This window comes from Oryzias melastigma, linkage group LG17 (genome assembly GCF_002922805.2).
Source record: "Oryzias melastigma strain HK-1 linkage group LG17, ASM292280v2, whole genome shotgun sequence".
NCBI lineage: Eukaryota > Metazoa > Chordata > Actinopteri > Beloniformes > Adrianichthyidae > Oryzias > Oryzias melastigma.
The window spans coordinates 1,057,342-1,067,415 of NC_050528.1; positions in this window are offsets into that span (position 1 = coordinate 1,057,342).

Consider the following 10,074-nt stretch of genomic DNA (forward strand, 5'->3'; position numbering starts at 1 on the left):
TGAGGGATCTGACTCATCTGAAAACGTTGGATGTGAGGGCCAGCAGGCTCCGCCCACTTTTACTCAGGCATCTGGTCAGTTTATAACTTGAACTAAAAGAAAAATATCCTTTTAAAAAAAGAGGATCATCAAGAAGATTTTAAAAAGAATCAGATCCAGATGGTTTCTCTGACTCTGAAGTCTCTGGGATTTTGGCTTCTTTGAGTCACTTCCTGTTTGGAATGCCAAGGAGGAGGAGTCACTCTGTCCAGGTGTCATATACAGTCGAAGGTTAAATCTATTTTATTGCATTTCGTGTTCCCCCCCAGAACGTCGACCTGCTGCTTTCAGGACGCGTTCAGCTCTGGGGGGGGGGTGTGGTTACAGTCATGATGCCCCGTTTTGGGGAGGGGCATGGACACTCAAGTTCTCCACATCCCTGCACTGCTGTGGGTGAAAGCGTTGTCGTGGTTACCATGTGGTCACTTTTTCCTGCAACGTTTTGGAAAACAGTTTTAACCCTTTAACTGCCCAAATTCATAAAGTTTGTTTCTGCTGCTTATTGCTTTAAGGGAGTGACACACACATCAGTGTTAATGTTTCCTGAAAGTGCTCCACTGTTTGGTTGAGCTGGTAATTAAAGGGTTAAGCTGAAGGTCTTTGAAAATCACTAAACTTAAGACCGGTTCCTGACCCAATCAGAGCTGGTACCGGCGGGCAGCTTCCTGCGCCCCGCCCCGACAGATCCGCTCAGAGCATCCTGTGAGCTGGAAGTCGTTCCCTCCTGGCTGGGTTGTAGAGGGGCCTCATCCTCCTGGGGGTCAAGGAGGTCATGTCTGGCGTCCTGGGCGCTCCTCGCCCTGACCTCGCGGCGTGAGTCTGCATTCCCATGCTGACGGTCCCCCTGGTGCAGAATGGGGGGTGGGTGGAGCCACGGCGTCCTGCAGAACGCGAGGAAGACGGGCTTGTATAATTAATGATGTGAGATGGAGGAAGAACGGGGCAAAAACATCCTGTTCTAATTGCAGTGATCTTGTTGTGGCTCCCTGAAGGGATTCATTAAGCAGCAGATGACTCATTCTCTCTGCTAAATGCTAGCTTAGTTAAACCCACAGCAGCTTCAGGTGGATCTGCTCGGCTCAGCTTCACTCTACATGGACTGCAGCTCCTCCTGCCCGTGAAGATCCAGTCCGGAATGTCTTCAGGACAAACGTCGGATCAGAACGATCCTGCTCTGGAGGGAAGAAGATGTTCACCAGCAGATGGAGGAAAATCCCAGCTGCTTCTGGTGGCGTCACCGTCACTCTGATGTGGGTCACGTTCAGCTGGTGCGACATTTGGAGCCGTCAGACGCTCCAAGTGTCCGACTTAATCCGTCAATTAGTTCCAGTTCAGTTTCTAGAAGAGTTTAAAAAAGCCTGAATGACCAAACATCTGCAGATGTTGAAGGTTAAAGAATGAGCTCACAGGACGTATGAGCAAAAGACAAACCAAACGGGGCGTTCCTCTGGAGGCTGAGCAGCTCTGATCTGGACATGAAATCTTTATCAGGAGACGCAGACAGGAGGATGCAGGAGGAAATGGGAGACTAGAGGAGACTAGGAGGAAGAAGGAGACGACAGGAGGAAGAAGGAGACGACAGGAGGAAGAAGGAGACGACAGGAGGGAGAAGACTTCAGGGCTGTCTTTAACATTTAGTTGAATTTGAATATTCCTCTCCTCCTTAGTACAACTTTACTGTTATGTTTTTTATAATATTTGTTTTACATTTCTCCAGGGACAACAGATGAAAAATAGCCACTGGGCTAATTTAATGTCCACTGTCCCAAAGAAATAAATAAAAGTGACATTTAAGAACACTTTTAAAGACAACAATAACACATAAAACCACAGTTGATTTTTTCCATTTTTACATCAGTGATTATAGTACTAATAAACTCATGTCTATAAAGAATATACATTATAATGACGCTTAAAGAATTATCCTGATGTTTTTGATAAATATTTTTAGTGTGTATTGAGTAATTTTGTGAAAAAGAAAATAGTCAACAAAATACCAAAATAACACAACATGATTTCAGGAGCTGGATTTAAACCTATTTCCTTCTAATGAAAATAAATTCTGTTATGACAAAAGATTTGTTTATCCATGGAATTTCACTGACAGGAGTCAGGAGTTTCAGCAGTAGCAGCTTGTTGGTTTGGTACATCGATGAATACGAAATGAGTTTTTTATCATCTGCTCCAAAGAAGGTGTGCTTGCTGTTTTAATAGTTTAGTGTTTATAAATTAAACTTAAATAATTAATGACTAAAGAAATAAAAGTGCAAAAAAATACACATAAACAATTAAAAGACAAAAAGAATAAATGGCTAAACAGAACATTAAAATAAATAAAAAGCATATATTTTAAAACAGGCACAAAAAACTAAATCAAATATAAACCAGTTCATGTCACTGAAAGTATCCACATATAAATACTGTAAACGAATATTTATTTCTACCAACTAAGTCATTTTTATGACCAGTGAATAAAACGTTGTTGACGTGAGGATCATGGACGTTAGCATCGCTAGCTTGCCGCTAAAGCTCAGAGCGCGCGCTGCTACCGGGGAAGAATTGGACTGAACCAACTATGGAGGGGTGTTCCGCACGTGAAATGGAACATTCCAGCGGCCGCACAGTGAAAATCAATCGTATTACCGCCATTTGATGAGACGGATTTACTACTTAAGAAAATTCCGTCGTTCTACATTAAGGGTTTCAATGAATCTGTGGCTTGAAACGTATTTCTATTCATTCTCCACACGATAAGACAGAACGTTGTCACCTGCTACAGTGACGGACTGAAACGCCTCTTGTTTTCTCTACTCACTGGCGGCGCTAAAGTGGAGCGGCCCGCCGGGAAAAGTATCCTGATTACCCAGCATGCCATTGGTTTTAGCCTCCATGATACAATGCTCATTCACATGGGACCATGACGACAGTTGCTGACGTCACTCACGCGAGGTGAAGCACCGACAGAGAGTGACGTCACCAGAGTGTTTTAGATGTGTAGGCACGTACAGAAGGATGACGTCATATGACATCATCTCCAGAGACACATACAGAAGAATGACATAAAATGATGTCTCATCTACAGAGAATTATGTCATTTTATGTCATCTGTGAACGTCAGAAAAACCTTGAAGTACGGCGAGATTTCATATGGAAACATCCGTTACGGTTACAGCAAAGACCTTCCAAAGATCTCAAGGGTAATTTCCAAGCGAACCAACAGCCATGAAGTTTTTTAGAGCTATCAGATCCTTGATAGAATTCATCTGTGGGCCAATCAGCCAGTCGCTGGTCAGCTCCAAAACACTGAGAAGACTCACTCGGAGTCTATGGAAACTATTTAGGAGTTTGTTCAAACGTGGAAACACGTACAACCTCCTAAACGATTCCATCTCAGGAGAACAAGAGGAAAAACCTCAAACAGAAAAGAAAAACAAGGACACCGTCCAGGAAATGAAGACGCTTCTGGACAAGTTTGTCTGCTTGTCAGACAACAAACCCACCTACACCTCTGCAGGAGACCACCTCAAAGCTGCCCAGGACCAAAATGCAGTCCTCCAGGAGAAGCTTCTGCAGCTGAAACTAATGATCCAACAAGAGGAAGCTCCTCTGATGATGACTCTGGGCATCTCTACTGATGAATACCAAGATCAGATCCAGGCCTTAGAGCAGCAAAAGGAAGTCCTCCAGAAAGAAATAGAAGAGCTCAAGAGGAAACGCAGTGAAGAAGCAGCAAGGAGGATTGATCTGAAATACCTTGATGCACAAAAATGTGAACTGGAGGGCCAATGCCAGCACATTCAGGAGGTTATTCAGATCCACAGCGAGCAGTATGAAGTTGTCTATCCTGAAGAGATCCAGGAGATGAAAAGTCTGATCCTTTTCCTCAAAGATGAAGTGGAAATCCTTCTAGAGGAACAAAAGGAGGTTGAAAATTCAAGACCAGAAAGTAAAGAGCTCCAAAAAGAATCCCATCAACTGATGAAAGATGTTGAGGATCTGAAGAAGAATAACTCCGACCAGAAAGGGGAACTCGAGGAGCTTAACTTGGACCTCCTTGAACGACAACAAATACCGGCCAAGCTTGAAGCTATAAAGAAAGAACAGGAGTCTTTAAGGAAGGAAAACTCTGTTCTGATGGAGCAGATTTCAGAATGCAGATCCAAGATCCAGCAGACAGCTGTTCTGAACAAGCCTCAGCGTCCTGCTGGAAACCGCTGCAGTTTTATACCTGTGTTAGCCAAAAGATTAGGACAGAAAAAGCAGGTTTCTACAGACGCTGGAGCGACCGAACAGCCAACAACTGTTCTGAAGAAGCCTCAGAGTCCTGCTGGAAACCACTGCAGTCGGATACCTGTGATAGCAAAAAAACCAGAACCTACAAAGCAGGTTTCTACAGACGCTGAAACCACCAAACCACCCAAAACTGAAGTGAACAAGCCCCAGAGTCCCGCTGGAAACCCCTCAAGTCCAAAACGCAGAGGTCCGATCATTAAAAAACCAGAACCAACAAAGGTTTCCAAGGAATCTAGAAAGATCCAAGAGCAGAAGAAACTCAAGGATCGTGAAAGAGGTTGGAGATAGACGCAGCAGAGACAGAACTTCTCTGTTCTCTGTGACTCTAGAAGTTTATCAGGACTGTGTGCTGGGATTAGATCCAGCAAACTCAAAGTTGAATGTCTGTGTTTTTGTTTTTAATTGTAAAGCACTTCAAGCTGAGAAGAATGTGAGAGGTGCTTTTTATTAGTTAGTTATTAGTTAGTTTTTTTAGCTTAGTTGTAGTAGGAATATTTTTACTTTTTTTTTTAAATGTACGTTTTACTCTGGTAGGCCTGTGGGTTAATGGGGGTGGGGGGCTGGGTTTTTATTTGAATTTCTGCGACTTTTTTTAATTGTAAAGCACTTCAAGCTGAGAAAATGAGTAAAAAAAAGTCATAATGTAAGTTTTATTTGATTTAGTGATGTTTTACTTTTTTATGTTATTGTTAGCCTTTATTTTTAAAAAAGTAAGAAAAAAAGTTTCTGTTCTGTGCAATCAAAAGGCTGGAAATATATAAAATGTTTATTTTAGACTGTAGGTGATAAAACACAACAGAAAGATTTTAGAGATTGTGACTGTTGTAAAAGTGGTTTAGTAAAGATGAGTTTGGAGTTCAGATTCAGTGAAAATCTGAACTTCTTCTGTAAAATGAGTCACCAAAATGGGCTTAAAAAAGGGGCGGCGCTGGTTAGTTGGGTTGATGCTTCGGCCTGACTGACCCATGTCTGCGTGGGTTTCCTCCGAGTGCTTCGGTTCCCCCCACCTGTTAGAAGAACCGTTCTTTGGTTCCTGATAGTTTAGATGTGCTAGAAGATTGTAAATGATTAGTTCCAAATATAAAGAGGCCGAGCGGCCTTTGGGTTTCCTCCGAGTCCTTCGGTTTTCCCTCCCAATTGGGTCAAAAACAAATTTTCCCCTCCCTGAATCGCCACCTTACCGTGGTGGAGGGGTTTGAGTGCCTGAATTTACCCCCAGGAGCGATTTAGTCACCATCAGAAGAAGGTTCGGACTCCCAGTGGGTCCTAACCTTCATCTGATGGTGCAGCTCCTGGGGGGGTCGGGCAGGACTAAGGGCGATTAAAAAAAAACAATGTAAACAGAAACAGCTAATATCCAGTTTCTGAATCTGAAACAAAAGTTACAGATGACATCAAAGTCATGTTTGAACTAGTTTTTTTTTTTTAACAATAAAGTTCAAGTTTAAATAAAACTAGTAAATGTAACTTTGAATATACAACAAATTAATTCATTCATGAGTTCTTCACTTTTTGAGACAGGTAGAGCAGTTGACCTCTGATCAAAAGGTCACAGGTTTGGTTCAAGATCCACTCCAATGAAAATTGGTGAATATCCATCATCCATCATCCATCCAACCATCATCCGTCATCCATCATCCATCCTTTCAGGGTCGCGGGGGTGCTGGAGCCTTACAATGGGTGAAGGCGGGGTTCACCCTGGACAGGTCTCCAGTCTGTCTCAGGGCCTCAATCACACACCCATCCACTCTCACATTCACACCTAGGAGCAATTTAGAGTCCCCAATTAACCTATGAGGCATGTTTTTGGACGGTGGGAGGAAGCCGGAGTCCCCGGTGAAAACCCACACATGTACAGGGAGAACATGCAAACTCCACACAGAAAGGTCCCAGCCGGGAGTCGAACCGGGGCCTTCTCGCTGTGAGGCAAGAGCGCTAACCACTGCACCACTGTGTGGTTAGTCGACCATTACAATAATCGTTAGTGGCAGGTGCCAACACTAAAAGATTGTCTCCATTGTGATTGTGGTGTGTATTATTGTGCTGTCTTGTTCCTTTTCAGCTGTGTATATCTATAGTTTAAGGTCTTTTCTTGTGTTTTACAGCTGTTGTTCTCTCTAATTGTTAGTAGCCTGAGATGTACGTTTTTTCTTTTACTGTCTACTCGTTTTCTGTTACTGTCTTTTAATGTTTCTTTTGACATTCTCACCAGGAGACAACAGATGGAAAACAGCCTTCTTGGCTAACTCTGGCTTTTTTAAAATCATGTTTAATTTTTAATCATGTGTTTTGTTTTAAATTGCATTGTCCCCTTTCTAAAAATAAACCAAACTAAGCTCTAGTGTATGACAGAATGAATCCAAACATCAGTCTGTGGATGCAGAAACATCACCAGAAGGACTCCAACGGGCCATACAGAACCAGCAAACAGAACCACAGGATTCTCCTGAAAGCGTTCTGGAAAAGTCTCTGCAGCTCCAGACTAGAGTCTGTCTCAGGCTAGAAACCAAGAATCCTAATTCTTCCCCCACCCCTCCAGTTGTAGGGGCATTTGGAGGGGTGGGGGGTCTTAAATTGTCATGTTAAAATCCCCCTATGATAATTGCTAGATTTTAAAAAAGGTTCCCGGTAATTTTTCAATGTTGATTATGACTTTTTTTTTAACCTAAATATCTTAAAAAGTCATTTTTCATGTTGATCAGAAGCCTGTTTCCAAAATCTCCTCCAAGAGGGCGTGGCTTTTGGGTGCTCCGCCCCTGATCCGCCCCATCTGATTATGATAGCTCTGTATCTCACTAGAGTAAATCTTGATAAAAACATCCATCAATCTTGTAGGAAGGAAAGCAGGGAGGAAGAAGGAGATGACAGGAAGAAGTAGGAGACTAGAGGAGGAAGTAGGAGATGACAGGAAGAAGTAGGAGACTAGAGGAGGAAGTAGGAGATGACAGGAAGAAGTAGGAGACTAGAGGAGGAAGTAGGAGACAACAGGAAGAAGTAGGAGACTATGGGAAGAAGTAGGAGACTAGAGGAGGAAGTAGGAGACTAGAGGAGGAAGTAGGAGACTAGAGGAGGAAGTAGGAGACTATGGGAGGAAGTAGGAGACGACAGGAAGAAGTAGTAGACAACAGGAGGAAGTACAAAACTACAGGAGGAAGCAGGAGACAACAAGAAGAAGTAGGAGACTCGAGGAGGAAGTAGGAGACGACAGGAAGAAGTAGGAGACTAGAGGAGGAAGTAGGAGACTAGAAGAGGAAGTAGGAGACTTCAGAACCACCGGGTCACTTTAAAACCACATGAGTGTTTTGATGAAGTCTGAATGATGGTCAGGCGTCGGCGGTGAGCAGCCCGTGAGGCAGCAGTGGGGGTTCAGAGACAAAAACCCTGAAGTTTCTGCATCTTTCCATCACTGTAAAGAAGACTCCTTCTCTGAGAAGATCAGCTGACGTCCTGAGAACACATGTTGTGGTCGACCCCCCTGCATGTCCCCTCTCCGAGCATCATTGCCTCAGAATTACTCAAACATCTGCTGAACACCTTTCAATATCTCCCATCGATCCCGGAGCAGATGTATTAAACCACTGTGAGGTGTCCCCCCCAGGGTCCACTTAGTACCGAGTCCAATAACAGTCCGACAGACCGCCGGCTAATGGAGACTCCTATCAGAGCGCCGCCCCCCCGGCCCGGTCCATGCCGTCCCTCAGCTTTTCAAAGCTCTGATGAACAATCAGCGGTGCTCTCATTATGGCACATATGAGATTCATCGACTCCCCGCCGCGCGGCCGACTGATGTTATTACAGGAAAATCAATGTCCCTCTTGTTGTTCTGTGGGCTGGGGGGGCTGGGGGGGCACATCTGCTTTCATAATACAACTGCTGACCTTGCTGTCAGAGGCTGAGCCAGAGAGGCCGACTGTTGTTTATCAGAGCTTTATCAAGCCTGCGCTCACAGACATCGGGGGGGGGGGCTCTGGCATAAATAAATGATTTATTCTTCCACTTTGGAGATCCGCCGCTCGCTTTATTTACCCAGAATTCCCGGGATCCCTGAAAGCACCTCCTGGATGACCTTTTGACCCCTCATAGAGGTCAATATGGTGGTGGTGGTGGTGGGGGGGGGGGTCATTCTGTCATCTTTACATGAACGTTGGAGACAAATCTTCAGTCGATTCCTGCAGGAGACGAGGACCGAGGTCACGTCAGCCGTGCAGCTGCAGGGAAAACTTTAGAAAAACAGATTTTATCTGCAAATACAATCTGTAAGTTTTTATTCAAAAAACATTTGAATTATTTTAGTTTATTTTGAAATAAACCAACTTCTAAATATCACAGAGTGAACAAACGCTGGACCGTCCACCATCTCTCTACGGCAGCCCAGGAGGGACAAACCGAGCGTCCACTCTGGAGGAAACCTTCTGAGCTTTTGTTTTATGGTTTGAACTATGAGGGAGAGTCTCTGCCGAAGGTTTCTAAATAAGAGAAAACCAGGAAGGCCGAAGCTGATAAAAAAACCTTCCAAGGACTCAGATACTGAAGAAGTCATGAGGTCTGACACACTTTTCAGATGTTTGAACAGAAAGACGTCTGCAGAGCTCCGTATCGTCTGAGCCTCAAACGGGAGTCTGGAATGTAAACATGAGCTGCAGAAACACCTTTAGGTTGGATTTGATTCAACAATCATCAGACATTTTCCTTTAGATGTTTAAAGCTTTACTTTCTGATGAGGCAGCATTTATTTGCTTCGCCAAACATTTTTACTACTTAGAAAATAATGAATATCAAGCAAAAAGCACTGAAGCATCATGGTTATCGAAACCAACCAAAAAAATACAATTTACACACAAAGAAAACTTAATATTAAAGTGATAAGAATTCCTCACTATATATGTATGTATACAGAAACACAAATTTACTAATACATAATTAAATGATAAAGATATCAACTATTTAACATACATCATTTTACAGTTTTATCAAATAAACAAACGACGTCTGTATGAACATAAAAACGTTCTTAAATTATAATATTTAAAACACTGAATTCACTCTGGAGTAAAAATACATTTAAGACACAAAATAAAATGTCTAACATTCAGATCAAACAATATTCACACCTTTAAATGAATTAGATTTTTAAAGTCACAAAAAACAACCGTACTTATGTCTCTGTTACTCTATTTTGACATTTGACTATTGGATTATTCTTTTTTTTTGTTTATATTTGTATCTAAATGTCACTACAGAGTAAATGACAGCGTGCACTACAGCGCGTAATTAATAAATTACACCTTTAGATTGATTCAGTTTTTTATGTTTACTATTAGGCTGAAGGTCAAAGTGCTATTATTGTTAAGTACTACTTTATTAATACTAAATTAAGCTTTAAAACATTTTATTTAAAGTTGTTGGATCACAAATAAATCAGAAAATACGTATAATTACTGCTGATTTTTAGTCAAAACTTTTACGTATTTTTCACAAGTTTGACTTTTCCTGAAGAACATCGAGTTTTTTATGGACAGAAAATTAAAATCTGATGTTACTTAGAGTACTTTAGTGTTTTAGAACCAACAAATACTCCGATATTTTCATGTTTTCATTTTCTAAACGTGATTGTATCGCTTTGATCCTCTGCGGTTAAAGTAACGCGTTACAATCCGAAAACAGGATTACTGGTGAAGACCAGTAACGGGGGGTCACAGTGATCCAGAATCGAAGGTTCTTCCTCGTTCTGCCCCCCCCCCC